We start from the raw sequence: 17,686 nt of genomic DNA, 5'->3' as shown, positions 1-17,686 counted from the left end.
GAAAACTGACACATTAACTGAGTTCCTAGTGTAACTAGAGAAGAACTGTACATCGTTACTTTCATCATTGCGTGGACAAACACTGCTGGTGAGATCTCAATTTATTTTATGGCTTTAACTAATTCCCTGAGCGTGTACCTGAGGGAACCTTCAACACCATCATACTCTGAACACTGCCAAATATAAGAGGATAATTATGTAAAGTAAAGCGGAGGTATAAATCCTGCACTGATACCCTTAATTAATTATTTGATTTGGTTACAGCTTATTGTCAAGATTATTTTAAGCATAATTACATAAGCGCATGCTGATTTTATTACTGCCATGATTAAATCTGTTCCTGGAATCACCGTCTTTCACCAATTCCAGGTTCCACAAGCCAAGAGCAGAAAATGAGAAACAACTTGTAATTCATAGATTCATACAATAGTTATGTAGGACATTCAATGTGTGACACTGGCCACACACATACCACTACACGTTTATTGGAAGTCCAAATAATGGCTATCAGTGGGATATATTTTAGATTTTTCACAATGTTAATTGTATTTTTTAGTATTCCGAACATATACAAATCAAGCATAACATCAAACCCACCTGCCTAACATGACTGGAGGAGGCATGGACTTCACAAGACCTCTGAATGTGTAGGGTGAAATCTGGCACCAAGAAATTAGCAGTTTGGAGAAACAGTGAATATCTTAAACGCTCTCAAAAAAACACTCAAACCATTTCTGTACAATTTTCTGCTGTATAGCAGTGGCCAAGGATGGGCTGGCACTAAAAATTCAGCTTTTTCATGTGAAAGGTCACAGGCTCCGTCCCCTTCCCCAGATTGGAGTCTCCGTTACTTAAATTACCCCGCCTGCAGGAAATCAAGATTTGCTACTACCTATATTTCCAATAACACCAATATATAAAGGCTATATAAGATTTAATTATATTGCAATATAACAGACAAATAACAGCAGCATACAGTTGAAACCAGAAGTTTACATACACTATATAAAAAGACACATATGCATGTTTTTTTCAATATCTGACATAAAATCAGAATAAACACTTCCCGTATTATGTCATTTAGGTTTACCATAATTATTAACCCCTTAATCCCATTTGATGTACTATCCCGTCGAGGTGACCTGGGACTTAATTCCCAGGGACGGGATAGTATGTCATGGGCGATCAGCCATGCTCACAGGGGGAGCGCGGCTGATCGCCACCGTGTGCCAGCTTATTATTACAGCTGACATCCGGCACTATGTGCCAGGAGCGGTCACAGACCGCTCCTGGCACATTAACCTCCGAAACACTGCGATCAGACATGATCGCAGCGTTCCGGCGGCACAGGGAAGCATCGCGCAGGGAGGGGGCTCCTTGCGTGCTTCCCTGAGACCCTAACCGCGTTGCTCCGAGGGTCTCCTACCTCCTCCTCCCTGCAGGCCCGGATCCAAAATGGCCATGGGGGGCCTTCTAGGTCCTGCATGGAGGTGGCTTGCAAGCGCCTGCTCAGAGCAGGCACTTGCAAGCCTGCAGCACTGCCTGTCAGATCGCTGATCTGACACAGTGCTGTGCAAAGTGTCAGATCAGCGATTTAACACTATAACATGAAAAAACATTCCTAAATAAAGGAAAAAAAAATATTGTTCCAATAAAAACATTTCTTTATCTAAATATAAAAAAACAATAAAAGCACACATATTTAGTATCGCCGCGTCCGTAATGACCCAACCTATAAAGCTGTCCCACTAGTCAACCCCTTCAGTGAACACCGTAAAAAAAAAAAAAAAAAAAAAACCGAGGCAAAAAACAACGCTTTATTATCATACCGCCTTACAAAAAGTGGAATAACACGCGATCAAAAAGACGGATATAAATAACCATGGTACCGCTGAAAACGTCATCTTGTCCTGCAAAAAAGGAGCCGCAATACAGCATCATCAGCAAAAAAATTAAAAAGTTATAGTCCTCAGAATAAAGCGATGCAAAAATATTTATTTGTTATATAAAATAGTTTTTATCGTATAAAAGCGCCAAAACATAAAAAAATGATATAAATGTGGTATCGCTGTAATCGTACTGACCGGAAAAATAAAACTGCTTTATCGATTTTATCAATCGTGGAACGGTATAAATGCCACCCCCCTCCCCCCACAAAAAGAAATTCATGAATAGCTGTTTTTTTTTTCTTTCTGCCTCACAAAAATCAAATACCACAGCACACCCAACAATATATGCAAATCGAAACAATATATCTCACTATATCAATATCATACAGAGACCACTAAATAGGGTGCGCTGTGAGAGAAAAAACAGTGGAAACCACTGCCGAGAAGGAAACTAAAACCAGAGCAACGAACCAGGAAAACCACCAGAAAGTATACCAGATCAAGGGTAATTAAAATTATGCCTTTATTATAAACAAGTGGCAAATGATTACATAAAATGTGCAAGGAATAATATATAAATAAATATACACAAAATATACACAAAAAATGCGCAAGAACAGGATAAAATCATAATAATTCCCAGCAAGGAAATAACCCCGGATACCACATTAAAGGATTTTTTGCTTCAGCTGTGCATATCAATTGTGCCAATGCATCAAAAAACAGGTGCTAAATAGTGAAAATTATTTTAAAATATATTAATAAGGGCAAAAAAAAATTTTTCAGCAAAAAAGTGCTACTGTGCATAAATAAATTTGTTTATAAAAATATATATATATAGCCTGAATAAATAAAGTGCCAAAGTGCCATGACCAAAATTAGGGGCAAAAAACTGTGCATACCACACCAATCATGTGAGGATGTGTGCAAAGAAAATTGAGATAGCACAGCGATGTATATATCTCTCATATACCTGTGGGGTAAGATGGGTGTGCGCAGATACGGGACCCAGCTTACCCTACAGGTATATGAGAGATATATACATCGCTGTGCTATCTCAATTTTCTTTGCACACATCCTCACATGATTGGTGTGGTATGCACAGTTTTTTTACCCTAATTTTGGTCATGGCACTTTGGCACTTTATTTATTCAGGCTATATATATATATTTTTATAAACAAATTTATTTATGCACAGTAGCACTTTTTTGTTGAAAACATTTTTTTTGCCCTTATTAATATATTTTAAAATAATTTTCACTATTTAGCACCTGTTTTTGATGCATTGGCACAATTGATATGCACAGCTGAAGCAAAAAATCCTTTAATGTGGTATTCGGGGTTATTTCCTTGCTGGGAATTATTATGATTTTATCCTGTTCTTGCGCATTTTTTGTGTATATTTTGTGTATATTTATTTATTTATTTATTATTCCTTGCAGATTTTATGTAATCATTTGCCACTTGTTTATAATAAAGGCATAATTTTAATTACCCTTGATCTGGTATACTTTCTGGTGGTTTTCCTGGTTCGTTGCTCTGGTTTTAGAAACCTGATTTTTTCACAAAAATCAAAATAAAAAGTGATCAAAAAATGTCACATGCCCGAAAATGGTAACAATAAAAACATCAACTCATCCCGCAAAAAACAAGACCTCACATGACTCTGTGGACCAAAATATGGAAAAATTATAGCTCTCAAAATGTGCAGATGCAAAAACTATTTTTTGCAATAAAAAGCATCTTTTAGTGTGTGACAGCTGCCAATCATAAAAATCCGCTAAAAAACCCGCTATAAATAGTAAATCAAACCCCCCTTCATCACCCCCTTAGTTAGGGAAAAATAATAAAATTAAAAAAATGTGTTTATTTCCATTTTCCCATTAGGGTTAGGGTTGGGGCTAAAGTTAGGGTTGGGGCTAATGTTAGGGTTAGGGTTGGGGCTAAAGTTAGGGTTAGGGTTGGAGCTAAAGCTAGGGTTAGGGCTACAGTTAGAGTTGGGGCTACAGTTAGGGTTGGGGCTACAGTTACGGTTAGGGTTGGGGCTACAGTTAGGGTTAGGGTTGGGGCTAAAGTTAGGGTTAGGGTTGGGGCTAAAGTTAGGGTTAGGACTACAGTTAGGGTTAGGGTTAGGGTTGGGGCTAAAGTTAGGGTTAGGGCTGGGGCTAAAGTTAGGGTTAGGGTTTGGATTACATTTACGGTTGCGATTAGGGTTAGGGGTGTGTCAGGATTAGGGGTGTGGTTAGGGTTATGGTTGGGATTAGGGTTAGGAGTGTGTTGGAGTTAGGGGTGTGGTTAGGGGTGGGATTAGGGATAGGGGTGTGTTGGGGTTAGGGGTGTGGTTGGGATTAGGGGTGTGGTTGGAATAGGGTTAGGGGCATATTCAGGTTAGGGGTGTGGTTAGGGTTATGGTTAGGGTTGGGATTAGGGTTAGGGGTGTGTTTGGGTTAGGGTTTCAGTTAGAATTGGGGGTTTCCACTGTTTAGGCACATCAGGGGCTCTCCAAAAACGACATGGTATCCGATCTCAATTCCAGCCAATTCTGCTTTGAAAAAGTAAAACAGTAAGTAAAACAGTGCTCCTTCCCTTCCGAGCTCTCCCGTGCACCCAAACAGGGGTTTACCCCAACATATGAGGTATGCAGCGTACTCAAGACAAATTGGACAACAACTTTTGGGGTCCAATTTCTCTTGTTATGCAGCGCCCCAGAGTCCTGGTTGCTGCAGTAATGTTATTCTTCCACCAGGAGGAGTGATATTACGTCTGATGGCACTAAAGGAGTTCATCTGTCCAGGTATCACGGCATCACAACACACTTCACACTCCAAACCACCAGGGGGAGCCATGCTCCTATCTAGTACGGCACTCCTCACAGAAGGGTAAAACTGGTGGTTTGGATAGAAAGTTAGAGAGACGCTGGCTGGGCTTTGCCCAGGCAACACCTGTCAGGCAGACAGGGGGGAAAGGAGGAACATCTGAGCAGCAGACAGAGGGTCCCTGTCAGGGGTGGGATCCTGACAGAGGCCTAGCACGAGACAGAAAGACACGGAGCTGCGCCTGCCCCATGTGCGGCAGCATCCTAAGAAATGACACAAAGAGAAGTGTATTGTAGAGAGTGAGAAACGAAGTCACAGCACAAGGAGAAATCACCGGGAGGAGTTCTGCCCCGAGATAGGCAGCCTCCTTCTGAGGCGCGTAGCCGGTGGCCAGAACACCGAGGGAGTAACTGACTCTACGCATTACTTCAGAGACCGGCAGGACAGTCAATTCCAAGTTGGCTGCCCGACCTTAATATCTAAGAAGACACGGTGGCAAATTGTGGGGGTCGGGGCTGTTGTGAACTCTGTTTTTGGGCTCCCTCTTGTGGTCACAACTGGTACTGTGTGAGTGCTGTCTTTGGGCTCCCTCTGGTGGTTCTTTGTGTCATTCTGCAGGTCTGAGGCTGATCAGCTGTCTCGTTATCTGTGAGCTGGTTTCCTATTTAGTTCACCTGGACTCTCAGTTGTTGCCTGCTGTCAATGTCTTCAGTGCTATTTTGGAGCTCTCCTGCAGTCCTTCGTTATCAGTCTCTTCAAGAGAAGCTAAGTTTTGCTTGGTTCATTTTTTGACCATCAGTGGTCATATGTTTCTTGGTTTATTTTTTGTTTTCTTGTCCAGCTTGCTAATATGTGATTTCCTTGCTTGCTGGTAGCTCTAGGGGGCTGAGTTTCTCCCCTCACACCGTTAGTTGGTGTGGGGGTTCTTGTATTCTCAGCGTGGATATTTTGCATAGGGTTTTTTACTGACCGCACAGTTCACTATCTGTCTTCTGCTATGTAGTATTAGCGGGCCTCATTTGCTGAATCTGTTTTCATTTCTACGTTTGTGTTTTCCCCTTACCTCACCGTTATTATTTGTTGGGGGCTTCCTATATCTTTGGGGTGATTTCTCTTGAGGCAAGTGAGGTCTTACTTTCCCTCCAGGAGTAGATAGTTTCTCAGGCTGCGTCGAGACGTCCAGGATTTTAGGCACGTTCACCAGCTACCTTTAGTGTGTTGGTTAGGATCAGGTTTGCGGTCAGTTCAGTTACCACCTCCCTAGAGCTCGTGTCTATGTTCATAAACTTAGCTAGTCCGTTTTGTGATCCTCAGCCACTAGGATCATAACACGGGGCTTCTCTAGGGTCCCTATAAACAAGCCTCAGGCCATCCCAGTCAAATGGGTTTGTCCTATCCATACCATCTGGGGGACAGAGAGGAAGACATAACATCTAGAAGATCTACAAAGGTTGTGAGGACTATCCCGTGGTGCTCAGCAGGGAAGTACTACAACACACAGGCGCTAGTAGGAAGGCTACTGATTTCCACCTGGATAAGGGAGCTCTGGATCTGCCTTCAGACTGGCCGGACTCTGCCTGCCCTGTGATCGGTGCTCTGGGCTGTGGATGCTGAAGTCTTCAGTAAAAGGTAAAGAGACTTCAACCTTGTGTCCTTGTTATTCATTGCGCCTTACATCGTTCACCATCATTATCTACACATCTGGGAAGCCCTGGGGACATACTTCACCTGTGGGAAGGTATACCATCTAGCTGCCACTCCATCACCCCAGCGGACCCCTAAGCAGTGTCGGTCACCCTGACAGAACACCACAGGTGGTGTCACGAACACTAGACAAACTACACCTTTAATTGGACGGCCCTCAAAAGGTCCACGGACCGGGTCAGGCCACCGTGACATCCCAAGAATCAAGAGGGACCCGGTACCGAGTACCCCATTGCCCTTAACGTGGGGGCGATCCAGTTACCCTTGAGAAAATAAAAATTTGGGGGGCTAAAAAAGCATTTTTTGTGGGAAAAAATTATTTTTTATTTTCACAGCTCTGCGTTATAAACTGTAGTGAAACACTTGGGGGTTCAAAGTTCTCACAACACATCTAGATAAATTCCTTGGGGGGTCTAGTTTCCAATATAGGGTCACTTGTGGGGTGTTTCTACTGTTTAGGTACATCAGAGGCTCTGCAAATGCAATGTGACGCCTGCAAACCAATCCATCTATGTCTGCATTCCAAACGGCGCTCCTTCCCTTCCGAGCTCTGCCATACACCCAAACGGTGGTTCCCCCCCACATATGAGGTATCAGCGTACTCAGGACAAATTGCACAAGAACATTTGGGGTACAATTTCTCCTGTTACCCTTGGTAAAATACAAAACTGGGGGCTAAAAAATAATTTTTGTGGAAGAAAAAAAGAGTTTTTACTTTCATGGCTCTGCGATATAAACTGTAGTGAAACACTTGGGGGTTCAAAGTTCTCACAACACATCTAGATAAGTTCCTTGGGGAGTCTAGTTTCCAATATGGGGTCACTTGTGGGGGGTTTCTACTGTTTAGGTATATCAGGGGCTCTGCAAATGCAACATGACGCCTGCAGACCAATCCATCTATGTCTGCATTCCAAACGGCGCTCCTTCCCTTCCGAACTCTGCCATGCGCCCAAACTGTGGTTCCCCCCACATATGAGGTATCAGCGTACTCAGGACAAATTGCACAACAACTTTTGGGGTCCAATTTCTCCTGTTATCCTTGGGAAAATACAAAATTGGGGGCTAAAAAATAATTTTTGTGGAAAAAAAAGTTTTTTTTTTATTTTCACGGCTCTGCGTTATAAACTGTAGTGAAACACTTGGGGGTTCAAAGTTCTCACAACACATCTAGATAAGTTCCTTGGGAGGTCTAGTTTCCAATATGGGGTCACTTGTGGGGTGTTTCTACTGTTTAGGTACATTAGGGGCTCTGCAAACGCAATGTGATGCCTGCAGACCATTCCATCTAAGTCTGCATTCCAAACGGCGCTCCTTCCCTTCCAAGCTCTGCCATGTGCCCAAACAGTGGTTTACCCCCACATATCGGGTATCAGCATACTCAGGACAAATTGCTCAACAACTTTTGGGGTCCAATTTCTTCTGGTACCCTTGGTAAAATAAAAAATTGGGTGCAAAAATTTCATTTTTGTGAAAAAATATGATTTTTTATTTTTACGGCTCTACATTATAAACTTCTGTGAAGCACTTGGTGGGTCAAAGTGCTCACCACACATCTAGATAAGTTCCTTAGGGGGTCTACTTTCCAAAATGGTGTCACTTGTGGGGGTTTCAATGTTTAGGCACATCAGGGGCTCTCCAAACGCAACATGACACCCCATCTCAATTCCAGTAAATTTTGCATTGAAAAATCAAAAGGCACTCCTTCCCTTCCGAGCTTTGCCATGCGCCCAAACAGTGGGTTACCCCCACATATGGGGTATCGGCGTACTCAGGACAAATTGTACAACAACTTTTGGGGTCCAATTTCTCCTGTTACCTTTGGTAAAATAAAACAAATTGGAGCTGAAGTAATTTTTTTGTGAAAAAAAAGTTAAATGTTCATTTTTATAAACATTCCAAAAATTCCTGTGAAACACCTGAAGGGTTAATAAACTTCTTGAATGTGGTTTTAAGCACCTTGAGGGGTGCAGTTTTTAGAATGTGTCACACTTGGTTATTTTCTATCATATAGACCCCTCAAAGTGACTTCAAATGTGATGTGGTCCCTAAAAAAAAAATGGTGTTGTAAAAATGAGAAATTGCTGGTCAACTTTTAACCCTTATAACTCCCTAACAAAAAAAAATTTGGTTCCCCATGTGGGAAATGTTACTTATTAAGTATTTTGTGTGACATATCTCTGTGATTTAAGGGCATAAAAATTCAAATTTGGAAAATTGCGAAATTTTCAAAATTTTTGCCAAATTTCCATTTTTTCACAAATAAACGCAGGTATTATCAATATGTCACGAGAAAACATTGTCAGAATCAACAGGATCCGTTGAAGCATTCCAGAGCTATAGCCTCATAAAGGGACAGTGGTCAGAATTGTAAAAATTGGCCCAGTCATTAACGTGCAAACCACCCTTGGGGGTTAATGGGTTAATATTTGCCAAATTCCAGAATAATGTGAGAGAGAATGTTTTAAGGCATTTTTATTACGGCAATGTCAAAAGTTTACATACATTTCATTAGTATTTGGTACCATTGCCCTTAAACTGAATGACTTGGGTCAAACATTTGGAATATCGTTCCACAAGCTTCTCACAATATTCGTTCGAAAGTTGGGCCAATTCCTCCTGACAAAACTGGTGTAACTGATCCAGGTTTGTAGGTCACTTTGCTCGCACCTGACTTTCAGCTTTGCCCATAAATGTTCAATAGTATTGACATCAGGGCTTTGTGATGGCCACTCCAAAACACTGACTTTGTCATCTGTAAGCCACATTGTTACTATTTTGGCAGCATGCTTCTTGTCATTGTCCATTTGGAAGACCCATTTCCTGCCAAGCCTTAACTTCCTGGCGGATGTCTTGAGATGTTGCTTCAGTATTGCCCAGTGGCGTAACTACAAAGTTATGGGCCCCGGTGCGAACTTCCAAATGGGCCCCCCCACCCCCCATGGGCCCCACCCCCCACCACCCACCACCACAGTGATCGAATAATATCAAATACAAGGAACAAATACCACAACATCATGACCAGACCACATATTACCACCACATAGTGACTGAATACTACAATACTGATCAATAATAAAAAAAAAACCCACAATACTATCACCATAAGTGCCATTATACACAGGAGATCTGTACTTAGTATGCAGTGTCTGTGTACAGGAAATACAGTGATCACCAGTGACATTATACACAGGAGCTCTGTATATAGTGTATAGGTAATCCAGTGATCACTGGTGACAATATACACAGGACCTCTGTATATAGTATACAGTGTATAGTGTCAGTGTATAGGTAACACTGACTCACCAGTGACGTCTCAAGGTGAAGTCCTTCATCTTTCATCCCGCACAGACCGCCATCACTTCATCCAGCCAGGACTCATCTCTGCAGGAAATAACACAGTTATCTCGAGTTCCACTTGCATAACACATTAATTTTCCGAACTTCTACATTACACCACATGAAGAAAGCGACATAGTGTCACTCTACACAGTAATAGGACCGCCCCTCCATTTAAAACAGTGTACTCAAAAAATAAAATAAATACATCACTGCAGTAATAATATTCCTTAATTAGCCCCTATGGTAATAATATTCGCCATCCTAGCCCCCGTGTGTCTCATTCCTGGCTCCAGCCATATGTTCTCCCATCCTGCCCTAATGAGTATCCATCGTGCCCCATATGATCTTCCCATCCTGCCCCATCTGTCTCCATCGTATCCATCCTGCCCCATGATCCTGCCCCATCTGTCTCCAATCCTGCCTCCAGTGTCTCCAGTCATGCCGCCATGTCTGTCATCCTGCCCCCTGTGTCTCCAATCATGCCCCGTTTCTCCATTCTGCCCGTGTCCAGCAATCTGCCCCTGTGTCCAGCTTTCTGCCCCTGTGTCCAGCGTTCTGCCCCAGTGTCCAGCGTTCTGCCCCAGTGTCCAGCGTTCTGCCCCAGTGTCCAGCGTTCTGCCCCAGTGTCCAGCGTTCTGCCCCAGTGTCCAGCGTTCTGCCCCAGTGTCCAGCGTTCTGCCCCCGTGTCCAGCGTTCTGCCCCCGTGTCCAGCGTTCTGCCCCCGTGTCCAGCGTTCTGCCCCCGTGTCCAGCGTTCTGCCCCCGTGTCCAGCGTTCTGCCCCGTGTGCAGCGTTCTGCCCCCGTGTGCAGCGTTCTGCCCCCGTGTGCAGCGTTCTGCCCCCGTGTGCAGCGTTCTGCCCCCGTGTCCAGCGTTCTGCCCCCCTGTGTCCAGAGTTCTGCCCCCCTGTGTCCAGAGTTCTGCCCCCCTGTGTCCAGCGTTCTGCCCCCCTGTGTCCAGCGTTCTGCCCCCCTGTGTCCAGCGTTCTGCCCCCCTGTGTCCAGCGTTCTGCCCCCCTGTGTCCAGCGTTCTGCCCCCCTGTCCAGCGTTCTGCCCCCCTGTGTCCAGCGTTCTGCCCCCCTGTGTCCAGCTTTCTGCCCCCCTGTGTCCAGCTTTCTGCCCCCCTGTGTCCAGCTTTCTGCCCCCCTGTGTCCAGCTTTCTGCCCCCCTGTGTCCAGCTTTCTGCCCCCCCTGTGTCCAGCTTTCTGCCCCCCTGTGTCCAGCTTTCTGCCCCCCTGTGTCCAGCTTTCTGCCCCCCTGTGTCCAGCTTTCTGCCCCCCTGTGTCCAGCTTTCTGCCCCCCTGTGTCCAGCTTTCTGCCCTGGGCCCCCCGGATCGCCGCTCTCAATAAAAAAAAAAAAAAAACAAGTTCTGCTTACCTGACCGCGATCCTGCTCTCTCTGGTTATCGGTGGGGGCGGCCATCTTCCTGAGGCCGCGCGTGCGCAGGTGGAGTGCTCTGCTGCCCGGGGCTTCAGGAAAATGGCGCGTGCGCAGATGGAGATCGCGGCGGCCATTTTTCTGAAGCCGACATGCGAACAGGTAAATTCTGCGCCGCCGGCGACCCACCCCCCGCATTGTGCCGCCCCCCGCATTGTGCCGCCCCCCGCATTGTGCCGCCCAGGGCAGCCTGCCCCGGCCCGCCCCCCCCCCCCCGCCTTCCTACGACTCCGACCTGCCGGCCCTGGGCCCCTGACCTGCTGGGCCCGGTCGCAATCGCGACCGCTGCGACCGCGGTAGTTACGCCCCTGGTATTGCCACATAATCTTCTTTTCTCATGATGCCATCTATTTTGTGAAGTGCACCACTCCCTCCTGCAGCAAAACAACCCCACAACATGATCCTTCGACCCCCCCCGTGTTTCACAGTTGGGATGGTGTTCTTAGGCTTTCAAGCTGCTCCCTTGTTCCTCCAAATGTAACAATGGTCATTATGCCCAAAAAGTTCAATTTTAGCTTCATCAGATCCACAGGACATGTCTCCAAAAATTAAGGTCTTTGTTCCTGTGTGCATTTACAAACATTAATCTGGCTTTTTTATGTATCTTTTGGAGTAATGGTTTCTTCCTGGAAGAGTGGCCTTTCATCCCATGTTGATACAGTACTCATTTCACTGTGGATATTGACACTGTGGTCTTTTACTTTTATCCTTGGGTTCATAAGCACCTGTTGGACCAAAGCACGTTCATCTCTAGGACACAGAACCACAAAATCCTTCCTGAGCGGTATGATGGCTGGACAATTGCACTTGCGTATAATTGTTTGTAAAGTTAAAACAAATCTCATTTAGTATTGCCAAGACTGTAAATCAACAAAATATAAAATTAATTAAGCCAAATGTTAACCCCTTCATGACATTTGACGCACGTTTACGTCATGGTCGGTAAGGGGTTCCCACAAAATTACATAAACTTACATCATAGTGATCATTCGGACACAGGAGCTGTGACCGTATGATCACTAACTGGAGCTCAGTGTAAGGCCTCTGTCATACATCCATGTCCCCGGTACCTGTGGTGATAATGACAAATGTAGACCCATTCAAATGAATGGGTCTGTGCATATGTCAGTGTGTTTCCATAGATCGTGTGTCCGTGTGACCCACATGTAGACATGCCTGTTTTTTACCATCAGCACGGGCGGCAAAACGTCCCACAAACAAGCACACGGAGAACACACATTGATGTCATCCGTGTGAAATGCATAGGCATCGCGGAAGAAGTGCTACAGTAAGCGCTGTTCCCCGGCGGCAGGTGCTGAAGACGGCTCTCATCATTCTCCCCTGCTCTGCTGGCAATCAGCGCGAGCAGAGGAGTATAATGAGAGTTATATTAAAGTCAGAACAATGACAGCAGGTGGGGGCTTTTGGGACTATTACTCCCACCAGGCTACACTTGCTGCCGCTAAGAACAGTGACAGCAGGAGTGGAGGATGGGGGTATTTCTCACCCGCCGCCTGCGATATAATGAAATAAATTAATCAAAAACCCGGCGTGGGTTCCCCTATTTTCTTTAACCAACCAGACAAAACTCACAGCTGGGGGCTGCAACCCTCAGCTGTCAGCTTCAGCAAGGTTGGTTATCAAGAATAGAGGGGTCCCCATGCTGTATTTTAAATTATTTAAATAAATAATTTTAAAAAACGGCGTGGGGGTCCCCCCCCATTTTTGACAACCAGCCTTGCTAAAGCTCACAGCTGGGTGCTGGTATTCTCAGGCTGGTAAGGGGCCATTGATATAGGCCCTCAGCCTAAAAATAGCCCGCAGCTGCTCATAAAAGGCAAATCTACTAGATGTGCCAATTCTGACACTTTGCCCGGCTCTTCCCACTTGCCCTGTAGCGGTGGCAAGTGGGGTTCATATTTGTGGGGTTAATGTCACCTTTCTATTGTCAGGTGACATCAAGCCCACGGCTTAGTAATGGACACCTATCCATTACTAATCCTATAGTTATATGGTAAATAAAGACACAGCCAGAATAAAAGCCTATTAATTGAAAAAATAACACACACTCCTTTAACAATCTCAATTAAATCACCTCACCTAATTCCACTGAAGCCCTCGATCTCCTGTAACAAAATTAAAGTAAAAAACAACAATATACCATACCTGTTCGTCGTTCTGTCCCACGCTGTAATCCATGTCTGGGGGCTAAATAGTTATCAACCTCGACGGCACCAAGATGCGACCATCCCAGCTGAAAACCACTGGTGAATGAGCTGCTGAGAGCGCAGCCTCAGTGACTAGCGGTGACGTCATAGAGGCTCCCAGCTGGGCTGAACTGTGGTGACCTCAGGACCGTGGGAAAATGCAAGTGATGAGGTCACTGCAGTCCGGCGGTTCAGTGATTCAGACAGAACTACACTGAACTACAATGGCAGATTTGCAATTTTCACTAGGCAACATCCACTACTGCTTGTTTCAGGAAAACACCCATGGAGTCAAAATTGTCACTACACCTGTGGATAAATTCCTACAGGAGTGTAATTTCCAAATTGGGGTCACTTGAAAGGGTATTCTGCTCTTCTGGCATTTATGGGCTCTATATATGGAGTCTGCAAACTATTCTATGATAATTTGTTCTCCAATAGTCAAATAGCGCTCCTTTCCACCCGAGTCCCACCATGTGGTAAAGCAGTTCTGTACATCCACATATCGGCTTCAGCAGAAAGTGTATGACAATTTTTGATGCCATTTTTACCCATTTACCCTTGTGAAAATGTAAAACTTGTGACTAAAACAAAGTGTCAATGGTAAAAATGTAATTATTTTTTCTACACTGCCCAATGGTATAAAATTCTGTGACATACTCGTGTTGTCAATCTGATCACTGGAACCTTAGATGAATGAATTGAGAGGTGCCTTTTGTAAAACAGGTTCACTTATGGGGGGCCTTTTTCAGTGAAATCTGCACTATAATCTGGCGCTCCTTCCCTTCTGAGCTTTCCACTGTGCCTCAAAAGTAATTCCTGATTACATGTACAGTATTGCCGAACTCAAGAGAAATTGCAGAACAAACTGTGAGGTCTATTTTTTCAGATTAGCCCTTATAAAAATTAAAAACTTCTAGCTGAGACAACCTTTTTGTGGTAAAAATATAATTATTCTTTCTTCAACTGCCAGTGGTATATTATTCTGTGACACACCAGTGCTGTCAACATGCTCACTGTACCCCCAGATGAATTCATTGAGAGGTGTAGTTTGTAAAATGAAGACACTAATGGGGAGCTTTGCTGTTCTGGCACCTCAGGGGCAGAGATAGCAGAGATATCTATATATATATAAGAGGCATCGTGATTACTCGCTAATCCCGCCCCCTGCACTGTAGCTCCGCCCCCCACCACATCACCACACATAATCCTGCCCCCACATTACCACACACAATCCGCACCACATCACCACACGCAATCCCGCCCCCCACAAATCCCGCCCCCCAACACATCACCAAACATAATCCTGCCCCCCAACACATCACCACACATAATCCCACCCCCCACCACATCACCACACTTAATCCCGTCCCCTGTTGTGAATTCTGCTCTTGGGCTCCCTCCAGTGGTTGTTGGTGGTAGTGCAGTTGTCTTTGGGTTGTAATCCAGGGCAGGTGTTTCTGCTGATTGCAGCTCTACTAGGTATTTAGGTTTGCAGGATCCATGAGTCCTTGCCAGTTGTCCATTGTTATTGGAGGGATTGCATCTCTCTCTGGTTCCTCATGCCCTGCTGCCAATTCAGCTAAGATAAGAGTCTGGTTTTGTGTCTCTATGCACACATGCAGTGTGCTTTGCAATTCAGTGCAATTCATTGTGTTTTTGTCCAGCTTAGACTTTGTTTGGATTTTTCAGTCATGCTGGATTCTCAGGAGATGCAGATATACTTTCTATGTCTTTAGTTAGATGTAGAATATTTGATATTTTTAGGATTTTAATACTGGCCACTTAGAATTCTGTCCTATCCTTTTCTATTTAGCTAGAAGTGCCTCTTTTGCTAAATCCTGTTTTTCTGCCTGCGTGTGTCTTTCCTCTTATACTCATAGTCAATATTTGTGGGGGGCTGCCTATCCTTTGGGGTTCTGCTCTGAGGCAAGACAGAATTCCCATTTCCATCTATAGGGGTATTTAGTCCTCCGGCTGTGTCGAGGTGTCTAGGACGTGTTAGGTACATCCCACGGCTACTTCTTGTTGTGGTGTTAGTTTAGGGGTTGCGGTCAGTACAGGTACCACCTACTCCTGAGAAAGTCTCTCATGCGGCTCCAAGGTCACCGGATCATAACAGTCCCCCCACCACATCACCACACATAATCCCACCCCCCACCCCATCACCACACATAATCCCGCCCCCCCACCTCATCACCACACATAAAAATCACCACACATAATCCCACCCCATCACCACACATAATCCCACCCCCCACTCCATCACCACACATAATCCCACCCCCCCACCCCATCACCACACATAAACCCAACCCCCTCACCCCATCACCACACATAATCCCACCCCCCCACCCCATCACCACACATAATCCCGTCCCCCCACCCCATCACCACACATAATCCCGCCCCCCCACCCCATCACCACACATAATCCCGCCCCCCCACCCCATCACCACACATAATCCCGCCCCCCCCACCCCATCACCACACATAATCCCGCCCCCCACCCCATCACCACACATAATCTCGTTCCCCCACCCTATCACCACACATAATGCCGCCCCCCCACCACATTACTACACATAATCCCACCCGACCATAACATCACCACACATAATCCCGCCCCCCCACCACATCACCTCACATAATCCCGCCCCCCACCACATCACCACACATAATCCCGCCCCCTCACCACATCAACACACATAATCCCGCCCCCACCACATTACCACACATAATCCCACCCCCAACACATCACAACACTATTGTTATTAACTTCATTTTAAGTTAATTTACCACCTGCGTAAGCGCTATTGAATGGTGTCAGTATTTACTTTAGTTTAATCACCAGCAGCGTTAATTAGATAGCAATGAGCATGCCGAGCGTTAGCTGGCTGGAAACATCTAGTTATCAAATATATGCCTATGGCACCTAATTGGTTAACTTTAATTAAATCCCAGTGGGTGTTATTAGATACTTTTCACTGGGGTTGCATACTTCTGTATGACACTGACCAATCATAAGCAGGTAAGCAACATAGAAGTGCAGAAGAACCTTGTGATGATGTCATCAGGGTCACATGACCTAAGTTACAAATCCTGCCAGGCAGAGCGTGCAGCCTAAATAAGCACTGAAGCCATATGACAGAGGTATGGAGCTATTAACTTAGTAATGCCATATTGAGAAAAAAAATAAAAATGCAGAAATGTGGAGGTATTTTAAGTTGTCTAAGATATAAAAAAAAGTCCAAACAAGAAAATAAACTCTCACATAGCCTTATCGATGGAAAAATAAAAAAGTTCTAAGATACAAACCAAATTTTTCTTCAAAATTCCTATTTTTTTCACCAATGAATAGGCCTATACTCTTTTGGAATCACTGTAATCATGTTGTCATGGATTATTATGTTGCCAAGTCCTTTTATAATACAAAAAACACTATAAGACAAGACACAGAAAAACTATGGCGGAATCATGGTTTTTTTTTATTGCTATTTCACCTAATTTGGATTTTTTCCTGTTTTCCAGTACATTGTCTGAGAAAATGAATGGTGTCATTCAAAACTGTGGAAACTACAACTCATCCCACAAAACAAACAAGCTTACATATGGCTATGGAAAAAATAAAAAAGTTATCGCTCTTGGAAGAAAGGGGAGGAATAAACAGAAGTGCAAAAAAGGAACACCCCCAAGGAGTGTAAGTGTGGTGCCCCAGGGTCTTGGTTGTCACAGTGGTATTGCTTTCCTCCAGGGGAGAGTGATGCTAGGTTCAGAGGCAAGGAAGGATAACTGCATCCAGGTACCACAAGCATGCAACACATTCATACTCCAAGCCACCAGGGGGAGCTTTTGATCCTATTTACTAGGTGACTCCCCATATATACTGTACATAACTGGTAGTCTGTAGGGAAAGGTAGTCAGTTCCTGACACAGTTAGTTCCAGACATCCGTCTGAGGAGGACAGAGGGTCCACGGAGCTGTGCATGCCCTAAGAGCTGCAGCTCCCAGAAGGAGACATTTTCAGAAAGCAGAATACGTTGCAGCGAGCATGAAGGAAAGCAAACCACAGGAGAGGATACCAGAAGGGGACCAGCCCCAAGCAGGCTGCCTCCTTCTGAGGCGCAGATAACCGGTAGCTGGAACACCGAGGTAGTAAGGACCTCTATGCCTTACTTCAGAGACTGGCAGGACAGCTAATTGTACATTACCTGTCCGCACCTACACCCAGGAAGCACGGTGGCACCCCTCAGAGGCTGGGGCATGCTAGAGTCCCTATAAACCGCCTCAAGCCA

General features: G+C 44.9%; 1 protein-coding gene across 5 annotated transcripts in view; it reads right to left on the bottom strand.

Moving 5' to 3' along the window:
• The window catches only part of NMU (neuromedin U), a 139,534-nt gene that overhangs the window by 89,483 nt on the left and 32,365 nt on the right, over nucleotides 1-17,686 (bottom strand). The window lies entirely within an intron of this gene.

The sequence above is a fragment of the Ranitomeya variabilis genome, chromosome 1 (assembly GCF_051348905.1).
Source record: "Ranitomeya variabilis isolate aRanVar5 chromosome 1, aRanVar5.hap1, whole genome shotgun sequence".
Classification (NCBI taxonomy): domain Eukaryota; kingdom Metazoa; phylum Chordata; class Amphibia; order Anura; family Dendrobatidae; genus Ranitomeya; species Ranitomeya variabilis.
Note: the sequence above shows the minus strand (reverse complement) of the source record. Positions and strands in the feature narration are given on the sequence as shown.